At 45.9% G+C, this 10,982-nt stretch overlaps 1 protein-coding gene across 10 annotated transcripts in view; it reads left to right on the top strand.

The window, feature by feature from the left end:
- The window catches only part of Ano10 (anoctamin 10), a 138,041-nt gene that overhangs the window by 6,443 nt on the left and 120,616 nt on the right, over positions 1 to 10,982 (top strand). For 8 of the 10 annotated variants that reach the window (XM_031344134.1, XM_031344136.1, XM_031344133.1 and 5 more), the window contains one exon: positions 1,488 to 1,617. The gene's annotated coding sequence lies outside the window, so the exon portion shown is untranslated. Of the gene's footprint in view, positions 1 to 1,487; positions 1,618 to 7,673; positions 7,817 to 10,982 lie in introns of those variants that run through there. The other 2 variants (XM_031344135.1, XM_031344127.1) reach the window with 1 other exon arrangement.

The raw sequence follows: 10,982 nt of genomic DNA, 5'->3' as shown, positions 1-10,982 counted from the left end.
TGGTGATGCTTGCATCTATGACTCCTGATCTCTTTCCTAGGTTTTCTAACTCCAGGTTGTCTCCCTTTCTGATTTCTTTGTTTCTATTTCCATTTTTAGATCCTGAATGATTTTGTCCAATTCCTTCACTTGTTTGATTGTTTTTTCCTGTAGTTCTTTAAGGGATTTTTGTGTTTCCTCTTTAAGGGCTTCTAGCTGTTTACCTGTGTTCTCCTGTATTTCTTTAAGGGAGTTATTTATGTCCTTCTTAATGTCCTCTATCATCATCATGAGATGTGATTTTGGATCTGAATCTTGCTTTTCTGGCGTGATGGTGTGTCCAGGACTTGCTATGGCGGGAGAATTGGGTTCTGATGATGCCAAGTAACCTTGGTTTCTGTTTTGTGTTCTTATGCTTACCTCCTGCCATCTGGTTATCTCTAGTGCTACCTGCCCTGGCTAAATCAGACTGGGCCTATCCTTCCTGTGATCCTAGTTGTGTCAGAACTCCTCAGAGTCAAGCTGTCTCTGTGATCGTGTGATTCTGGGATCCTGTGATCCTGGCCTAATTAGAGTACCTGGGAGTACAGCTTCTTCTGGGAATTATGGGACTAGCTGCAGAGTTTGTGCCCAAGGTCTGCTCAGGGCAACAGCCTGGACAGACCGGAAGGAAGCAGTGCCACTGATCTGGTGGAGTTCCTATGTGCCTGAGTCCTGCTGGTCCCAGTAATTCCCTGTGTTGGGACAGATGTTGTGTCTTCCTTACTTCCTCACCTCTGGTCCTGGGCCTGTCAGATCGCCTGGGAGTGGAGCTTCCTCTGGGTGTTGTGGCAAGCTTCTGTTTTCATTCCTTGGTATCGACATGCAAAACATCAAAAAATCTTAATGAAAATTTAAAGGTCAGCCTCTCTTCCATTTATTTCTATTTGATCTGTTGAGACATTTTAAACACAGTGTAAAATATTTGACTATAATTGATTTGGTTTAAAGGTTACTGTCAGATGTTACATTTCAAATGCAAATTTGTATAATCAGAATAGTACTTCTCTACCAATATTTGCTATTTATATAGACTTTTTATCCATCTCTCTCTAGAACCTTATCTTTTTTACATTGTGTGTTTGTTATCTTGTGTGTTCCTGTGTGTTCGTGTTCATGTGTGTGCAGATGCACATGTATGCATGTGTGCATATGGAAGCCAGAGAACAATCTGTTGTTCCTCAAATGATATTCCCTGTCTCACTGTGGTGGTGTTTTGTTGTTGTTGTTGGTGGTGGTGTTTTGTTTTTTTTATGATGGTGCCTCTCACTTGCCTGGAACTCCATCATGCTACACTCGCAGGCCAGGGACCAGGATCACAAACACATAGTGCCAGCTCTTTTCTTTTCTGTTTTTTAGATGTGAGTTATGGGAATAAACTGGGTATTCATACTTGAAAGGCAAGTACTTTGCTGACTGGACTATGCCCTAACCCTAAATTTTCACTTTAAAAAATTATTTATTTTTAGGGGCTGGAGAGATGGCTCCATGGTTAAAAGCACTGTACTGGCTGTTCTTCCAGCAGGATCCAGGTTCAATTCCTAGAACCCACAGGCAGCTCACGACTGTAGATCCAGAGGATCCCACATAGACACACAGGTAAGGAAAACACCAATGCACATTAAATCAAAAGTAAGTCAAAGAATAAAAAACAAAAATTTAAATTGATGTGTTTGTGTGCCCTGGAACTGGCGATACAGGCTGTGCACTGCCTGATGTGGGTGCTGAGAATCAAACTCTGCCCCTCTGAAAGGGCCAGGTGCTCTCAGTCACTGAGCCATCTCTCCAGCCCCAGCTTTTAATTTTTAAAATATTTTCTTGATGCTATCCCAAGATTTTCAAACATGTCATTTTGAGTCACATCTAAGTCATGTTGGGAAGAGTTCGGCTCAGCAGAGTCGGGAATGATAGAGGATGGTCAGGGTAGCAAGCCAGGAAAGAACCAGCACACAGAATACTTTCCCTTTGAGCAGTTTTAAAGACACTGTTACAAGCTGAGCAGAGGTGGTGCATACCTTTAATACTAGCACTCAGGAGTCAGAGGCAGGCAGATCTCTGAGGCCAGCCTGGTTTACAAAGTGAGTTCCAGGACAACCAAGGCAACACAGAGAAACCCTGTCTCAAAAAGAAGAGGAGGAAGCAGAGGAGGAGAAGGAGGGAGAGGAGGAGGAGGAAGAAGAGGAGGAAGTAAAAGAGGGAGAGGGAGACGAGGAGGAAGAAGAGGAAGAGAAAGAGGGAGAGGGAGACGAGGAGGAAGAAGAGGAAGAGAAAGAGGGAGAGGAAGAGGAGGAGGAGGAAGAAGAGGAGGAGGAAGAAGAGGAGGAGGAAGAAGAGGAAGAGAAAGAAGAAGAAGAAGAAGAAGAAGAAGAAGAAGAAGAAGAAGAAGAAGAAGAAGAAGAAGAAGAAGAAGGAGAAGAAGGAGAAGAAGAAGAAGGCTCTTCTGTTCCAAATGGCATGGGTAGAACACAGGGAATCCATATAGGATGGTTGGCACCCTGAACCTAGCTGTAGTAGTTTGAATCAGAATAGCCCCTGTAGGCTCATAGGTTTGAATGCTTAATCACCAGGGATTGGAAGAAAATAAAAGGATTAAAGAGGATTAGGAGTTGTGGCCTTGTTGGAGTAGGTGTGTCCTTAGAGGAAGTGTCACTGAGGTTGGGCTTTGAGGTTTCAAATGTTCAAGTTCCTGGATGCAGAACTCTCAGCTACCTCTCTAGCACCATGTCTGCCTGCCTACTACCATGCTCCCCCCACCCATGATGACAATGGACTAAACTACTGCAACTGTAAACAAGCCCTCTTAAATGCTTCTTTTAGCAGAGTTGTAGTGGTCATGGTGTCTCATCACAGTATTAGAACACTAACTAGATACTAGGGACAGCTGGGAGTCACAACTATGGTAGGTCTAGAGCCCGGAGGAAGAGAGTTACTCAACTGTATGAAAGGTTCCTGGCCACAACTGCGGCTTTCTGTGGATAACACAATCAACTTTGCCAACCTGCAGTGACTCAGCACAGAGAGAGGCAAGCAATAAAACCTATGACCACCTCTTCCTTCCACCCAGTCTCCTGCCCACACCCCAGCAACCAAATGCATCCAGAGAAGGAGAAGGAGGGAGCTCACTGCTGTCTGTGGTCATGGGCTGGGCCAGCTTCCTGGGACACAGAGAAAGAGGGAGAAAAGATAAGGGACAGACAGACAAAGAACCTGTTTAATTTGCAGCTATGAACACTGCTCAAGAGGAGGCGGTTTTACAAATTTCCTTAACTATCATCTTCCTTTGCTGAAAGAAATCAAGGGCTTTCTGTGAGGACTGAGGTAAACTGGAAGACATGCAGAATCAGAGCTGCCATGCTGGAGATAGCCAGAGGTTATGTAGTGAGTCATTCTTACATGAGGATATTTTAAAATAGCTCTTAAGAAAAAAACTTATTGCAGTGAGTATGTCAAGTATAAAAACTTTAAAAAGCCAGAATTCCTGTCTCAACTCTTGTTAGTAAAACCCCAATTTGTAGAACTGGAAATGGCAGCAGCTTGAGAAGGACAGATACCAGACAATTTTTCTCTATTTTTTTGGTTTTTGTTTTTAGAAAATATCCAGAAAGAATAAGCTCACTGAGAAACAAAACAGCAAACCCGGCCTCTGACATCACAAGAGGAACGTTAACCTCAGGAGCTGCCGGGGGAGTGGTTTGGTTCCCAGTGGGTAGGCTAGCAGGGAGAGGTTTACTCACTGTGGCTGATGGACAGTCCATGTGAAAGAGCCTGGAAGGGAGAGATGACCCTGGTTCAAGCCAGAGGGCAATGTGCAGAGACTGGAGGTGGAAGGGATGAGGGCAGGGCTGAAAACAGTCAGCAAACCACAAACTTGTGGGTCGGTCTCAGTCTGCCCACAAGAGAACAAGTAACATTGTATAGCCTAGGATTTGGCTTTAGATGACACAAGGTAAGGAGATTCACCATCTAAATGGTGACCTGTAAGAGAGGGGAAGAGAAAGGAAGAGAAGGGAAGGACAAGAACAGGCTAGGGACATGTGGAATTTTCAAGGATATGTCCCCAATGACCTACTTCTTCCAACTAGTCTATAACTCCTAATTGTCTCTCTTCCAATAATGCCACCAAATTGTGAATCCACCATTAGATGAACCCATGCAGTGGGTCAGAATGTCATGACACAGTGGCTTCTCTAAGGCTTTTCCCCAGAACATTGCTGCACTAGGGATCAGGCCTTCAACACATGAGCCTTTTGTGGGATACTTCAGGTCCCAACCATAAACACACACACATGCACACACACACACACACACACACACACAAATGCACTCTTGAATACACTCACACACATGTACACACATACACACTCACGCCCACGTACACACATGCACACACACACAAATGCACTCTTGAATACACTCACACATGTGCATGCACACACTTACATGCATGCACTAATGAACTCACACATATGCACACATATCCACATACACATATGCACACATGCGCACACATACATGCATGCAAATACACACACAAATACACGCATGAACTTACACACATGTACACACAAATACATGCACTCATGAACTCACTCACACATGTACACACACATACACACTCGTACACACATGAACACACACACGCCTTTCTAAGTGGACCAGTAGGAGGAGGTGACAGTGAAGTGGTAAGACAGGCTAAATAGAAATGGATCTGCATGCAGAAGAAACAAACAACAGATGCTCAAACAAAAAGCATAAGGAAACTCAAGACAGGAGCTGAGTAAAGATTGGCATTTATTTAGGAGAAAGGACTTTTCACTCTTATATATAAGAATATATAGAACTTCCATATGAAGAAGAAAACTGGGCACACTGTGTACAAAGTTCACAGAAAATGAAACATGTGTCTCCACATGAGATGGTATTAACCCAGAATAAGAGAAAAGCAACTTAATACATTGTTTGCAATTTTTAAGAGTACGTGTGTGTGTGTGTGTGTGTGTGTGTGTGTGTGTGTGTGTGCGTGCTGTGGAGGCCTGAGGTCAACATCTTATTTTTTGAGACAGAGTCTCATTGAGCCTGGAATCTCTTGACTGTCTGGCAAGATCCAGGGTCCTCCGGTCTCTGCCACCCCTGTGCTAAGGTTACAAACACATGCTGCTTCCCCTGAGCTGAGATTACAAGCAGGTGCTACACTCCCAGCTCTTCCTGTGGTGAAGGGGATTAACTCAGGTCTTTATGCTTTTGTGGCAAACACCACTTCAGCCCCTAAAACCTTCTTTAATTGGGTTGATAGGTTCTATTTCTGACCAAACTAGAGGAAGCCCACTCTGGTCTATGTCTCACTCTTCTTGCTGAAACATCTGGCAAAATATAACAGCAATGAAGTAAGTGGCGGTGGCAGTGGATTGGACAGGGAACCCCAAAGTTGAAGAGAGGAGGGTGCAAGGTAGTGAGATTCTCCTTGTTTTTGTTATTTTGTGTTTTCCCGTTCTCTCTGATACCTACTGGCTTTGATCTGAAGCCTGGCTGAAATGGGTACTAACAATCAGAAATGATCGGGAAACAAGTCTGTGAAGCCAGCCTTAGCCTCCGACCACAATGAGCAAGGTAAAGCAGTGCTTTATCTTTCTGCTTTCCTTTCTGAGATTAGTTTATTCAGAAAACGGATACCTAAGACAGGGAGAGAGAAACTGGCCTTTTAGAGCAGTGATTCTCAACCTTCTTAGCACCACAACCCTTTAATAAAGCTCCTACTCTGTAGTGACCCCAACCATGAAACTATTTCATTGCTACCTCATAACTGTAATTTTGCTACTGTTATGAATCATAATGTAAATATCCATGTTTTCCAATGGTCTTAGGTGACCCCTGTGAAAGGTCATTTGAGCCCCCCCAAAGGGGTCACAACCCACAGGTTGAGGACCACTGTTTTAGAGGGAGCAACTGGAAAGAGGGACTCTTGGAAGCCGGAGAGCATGGAGCCTTGCAAGGGGTGTTGACTGGGCCTAATTCTGTATAGTGGTTTGTTACATAGCAAAGGATAATTAAGACATGCCTGTCCTAGCCTGCTGCTTTTGTTGCTCCAATAAAATACACACCAGAACTAACTTGAGGAGGAAAGGGTTTGTTTAGCTTATAGTCCATCATTAAGGGGAGCCAGGGCAAGAGCTCAAGGCAGGATCCTGGAGACAGGACCTGAGACTACAGAAGAATACTGCTGGCTGTCTGCTCTTTTGAACAGCCAGGTCCCAACCTCTTAGAATGGTACCACCCATAGTGGGCTGGGCCTCCCACATCATCAAGAGAACAGCCCCCCCCCCCCCCAAGCCCACAGGCCTGTCTGGTGTAGGCTTAATGTTATTTCTTCCCAAGCGACTATTGGTTGTGTCTGGTTCACAAAAACTAAGCGGCATGGTGCCATAACTCAGGCTCCTTTCTGTGTGGGTCAGAACTTGTGCTTTTTGTTTTGAGATGGAGTTTCACTATATTGCCCAGGCTAGTGTCTAGCTCCTTGGTTCAAGTGATCTTCCAGCCTCAGTCTGCTGAGTAGCTGAGCCTACAAAAGTGTGTGCCACTAACACAGTGTAACTAAGTTTTACTAATTTGGCTGTGATAAGATTACTCCCAAGAGGGCTGGGATAATCTCTTCCCTAGGATGCACAAGGCCCTGGGCTCAATCTCCAGTATAAAGATAATTTGAGCAAAAAGGATTTAATAGATATTACATTAAAACGATTTTTTTTTTCAAAAAATTCCAAACACTTCCAATCAAATACCAAAGAATGAAGCTATATGCAAGGATGAATGTAAGTTCAGGGGCTGAGAAAATAGGAACTCTACAACTAAAACCCACAAGTCTACCAAGTCGTCAATTGACTCCAATTGTTAAAGTTCCTGAAAGATTTGTCTTGGTTTTGAGAGAGGAGAGAGCTTCAGGATTCTGCTAAAAACCAGACAAGAATTGCTCCTTGGGGGGAGGGAGGGACTAGGAGGACAACCTCCAATCTGGAACACCCCCAGGGGTTCGGGTGAAGGCCTTGTCCCCTCGAGGAAGGCAGAAACTGGAAGGGTGTGGAGGGTGGAGGCAAGAGGGTAGAGGCAGGCTGGTGTCCAGTGAGTTCTAAGAAGCCTAAGGGTGTGGGGAACACTATGGACCACTGCAAGGTGAGGTTTCACTAATAAATCTGATCTGAGCTTCTCATCACCTAGAAATCGGGTAAAACTAAAACGAAGCTTGTGCTCAAACTGGATTCTGGTCTAAGAGATTAAGAAAAGGGAGGCGTAAGGAGCCTTATCCCTTCCATTCCTTACCCAACGAGGCCTAGCTGCACCCATCCCACCACAATGACTGCCAGCGAGGCCCCACCCCTCCCGATGAGGCTCACTCTCTGGGGTAAGAGGCAGCAGGCCAAGCCCCACCCCACTCGCCACAGCCCCGCCTTCAACGCGTCTCAATACTAAGACAGCTGGTGAGGCTACGCCCATGCAGCTCCGCCACTTTCCACTGAAATGAAATACCTCAGGGCCCCGCCCCTTCCGCCGCGGGCCCGCCCCTCTCCCGAGCGTCAGCCAGTGAAGGTTCTCTCTGACACCTCCGTCTCCCTCCCACCTCTTTTACTGTGATCCCGCCCCCTCCGGCCGAGTGACAGCCAGAAGGCCCCGCCCTTCCCGGTCGTTGACGCCTCCTGTTGGCCTAAGGTGCCACGCCCCGGTCGCGCAGCCCGTCCGCTCCGCCTTAGCGCCGCGGGCCTGGTTCTCCCGGCTCGGGCCGCCCCCGAAGACGCCGCGTAGGCGGCCGGTGAGTGGGGAGGGGCGCTGTCCCTGTGGTGGGCCCGCTGGGGATCCCCACGACAGGGAAAAGAGACAAGGCAGCACTGGGCGGGGCTGGAGATCCGCCGAGGCAGGGGGATGTCGGCCGGCTCTGGACTTGCGTCAGGCCTGGAGCGGGGCCGGCTCTGACTGACTTTAGGGTCCCGGGGTGCTGGGCTTCTCTGATTGACACTTCGGGGAAGGCGCCCGGTGGCCTTGATTGTTTCGTACCTCGCGGTCTCTCTAGGGTTGCGGACAGATCCGGTTTGAGGTTTCTGACCGGGCCCATTGTGCACTTTCCGTGATAGGTGGCGCATGACTCTGGTGAAGGGTGCAGATCCCTGTCCCCACCGAAACCCTGTTTATTCCCATAGCTGAGGCGGTGCGTAGAAGGCCTGACTGAAGTACTCTTCAAGTTCGTTCCCACTCCACAGTTTAATCGCAATCCCTTAAACCCTGGTGGTGTAATCAAATCCCGGGAGTTTTAAAAGTTTTAGGTGCACTGTGAGTTGTCTGGTTTCTATTTAAAGTCACAGTAACCTTACAGGACTAGATATTTCTAAGGACTCTCCCTGTCTTTAAACAGTTTTAAACGCAGCCATGCATCCCTTAACCAGGATAAACTGGGAAGGAGATGTTTGCTGTCCACCTGGCATGAACGTCCGAGGGCACTCACATAGACAAAGAGGCTGTGACTTACTAGTCATATAGTTTTTTGTTTTTTTGTTTGTTTTTAATTTTGTTTATGTGTTCGTGTTAACGTGTGAGTGCAGGCGTAAGAATACACACAGGCTTGTACAGGACAGAACATAGGTGTGTGCGCTTGCCTTCCACCGTGTTTGAGACAGGGTGTTCTTGCTGCTGTGCTGCCTACTCTAGGCCATGCAGCCCCACTTCTTAGGGTTCTGCTGGCTCTGCTTCCCGTGTCACCTGGAGTTGGGATTACAGAAGCATTCTACTGTGTGGCTTAAGGTGCTTTCTGGAGCTCAAATGTAGGTCCTCATGATGAGAAATGAGAGATGCAGAATATCGATCGGACAGGCATAGACAAAACCTGGTAAATTGTAATGTGTGTGCATTTGGATAGACTGTAGTGTGGGTGCATGCGTGTGTATATGAGTATGTAAAGAGGAAAGCTAGAAAAGGTAGAACACAGAAAAGAGGATAAAGTTGAGACTATAAATGCCCTGTAGGAACACTCTGAACTCTGTGACCTCTAGTAACATTTTGTCTTTCTTCCTAATTTGTATATTTGAAAGTGTTTTTTACTTATTAGTGTGTGTGAATGTAGGTGTACACATACCATGGAATATGTGTATGGGTCAGAAGTCAAATTTTGGGAGCCAATTATCTCCTTTTGTGTATATAAATACACATATAATTAGTGGTGCAGTATTCTAATATTAATTTGTGACTTTTTCCAACTTAACATTTTATCATTTATCATATTCCTTGATCACTAAAACTTCACACTTAACAACCAGCTACTCATTTCTAAAATATTAGTATTTCGGCTATGTGTTTAATATGTGCTTGGAGGTGAAGAATTAGGGCTGATCAAGGCAATAATACTAGCAAGTGTTTAAATGCTATCTATGCTATGAGCCAGTCCCTCACAGTATACATGGGTTGTCTGTAACCCTCTGTGTTTATACACAGTAACACCTGCTTTTGGAAGATGCTAGCTCAGAATGCTCAGTGTTCCTCCTGATTGTTGTTTTTGGGTTTTGTGGTTATTGTTTCCAACTTGACACAAACTATCCTCATCTGAACAAATGCGTCCATCACACTGACATGTATGCAAGTCTGTGGGGCATTCTCTTGACTAATGATTGATTGGGGGGGGGGGGTGTGCAGTCCACTACCAGTGGTGCCAGCCCAAAGCACAGGCGGCCCTGGGTGGTATAAGAAAGCAGGTTGACCAAGCCAGTAAGCAGCACCCTCCATGGCCTCTGCCTCAGTTCCTGCTTTGAGTTCATGTCTTGGCTTCCCGGATGATGGAAGCCAAACACACCTTCTCCTCCGCAAGTTGCTTTTGGTTGTGGTGCTAATCAGAGCAATAGAAACTCTGAGACAGTGTTACATGGGACCTGAAACTATGGTTTTGAATGCATGGGAGCTCTTATACATACTTATTGGAAAGGGGAAAATAAGGGATTTGGGGGAATAAAAGATTTTTATTTTGAAATGATTTGGTTTCTTTAAGTATCTGCAAAGACATTAAAGTTCTCATGTGCCAACTTCCCTGATCCCTGTGTGGCCTCAGTACAACAGTTGCTGAACACAGGAAAGCAACCTGACACAGTTCCATTGAGTAACCTTCAGCTCTTAGTAGAGCACACCAGTCTCACACTCATGTTAGGATCCAGTGCTGTACTTAGCTATGGCATGTCCTCCACGACAGGATGACCAGTACAGAGTTGTGCAGGAGAGCCAACTTGCTACGTAGCAACATCTTCCTTAAATTCATCTCTTGAATGCTGTGTATTAGGAAGGATCCTTATTTTTCTTTCCTGTGCACACAAACTGCTGTTTGAGTAAATTACACACTAAAAACGTATCCTTTCATGTGTGTATGTATAGAGGGCAGAAGTCAACTTCAGGGGACATCTCAGTTACTCTCCACCTTGTGTTTTTAAGTCAGGGTCCCTCACTGGTCCAGAACTCATCAGTTAGGTTAGGCTGGCTTACTGGGGGCACCTTAGGGCCCTACTTACCTCTGCCTGCTCAGCACCAGAAATTCAAGCTTATGCTTCGATACCCAGCATAATAATGTTGAGTTCTGGGGATCAAACTCAGGTCCCCATGCTTGAATGGCAAGCAGTCTATTGACTGTGCCATCTCTCCAACAGAATAGCTTTAACTACACTTAGTATCAAGCACCATGTCACAGTATCACCACCATGTCACAGAATAGAACTGATGAGGTGTCGGGCGCCTTTTTCCATCCAGCTGGACATAAGGAGGCAAACACCAAGCTCTTCCCCATGTAGTTTTATTAGGATCTTTGTAATCTTGCTTGTTGCCACGCACACTTTGCGTGAAGGCGGTGTCTGAGGCATAAACTTCAAGGAAAGTCAGTCTCCCGCCTCCGCATTGTTGCCTGGCACCCCAAACTCAGAGGTGGCCCAGATATGTCTTCGTACTTGTGTGCT

Source organism: Mastomys coucha, unplaced genomic scaffold, assembly GCF_008632895.1.
Source record: "Mastomys coucha isolate ucsf_1 unplaced genomic scaffold, UCSF_Mcou_1 pScaffold23, whole genome shotgun sequence".
Lineage (NCBI taxonomy): Eukaryota > Metazoa > Chordata > Mammalia > Rodentia > Muridae > Mastomys > Mastomys coucha.
The sequence above is the reverse complement of the archived record's forward strand: the minus strand, read 5'-3'. Positions and strand labels throughout refer to the sequence as shown.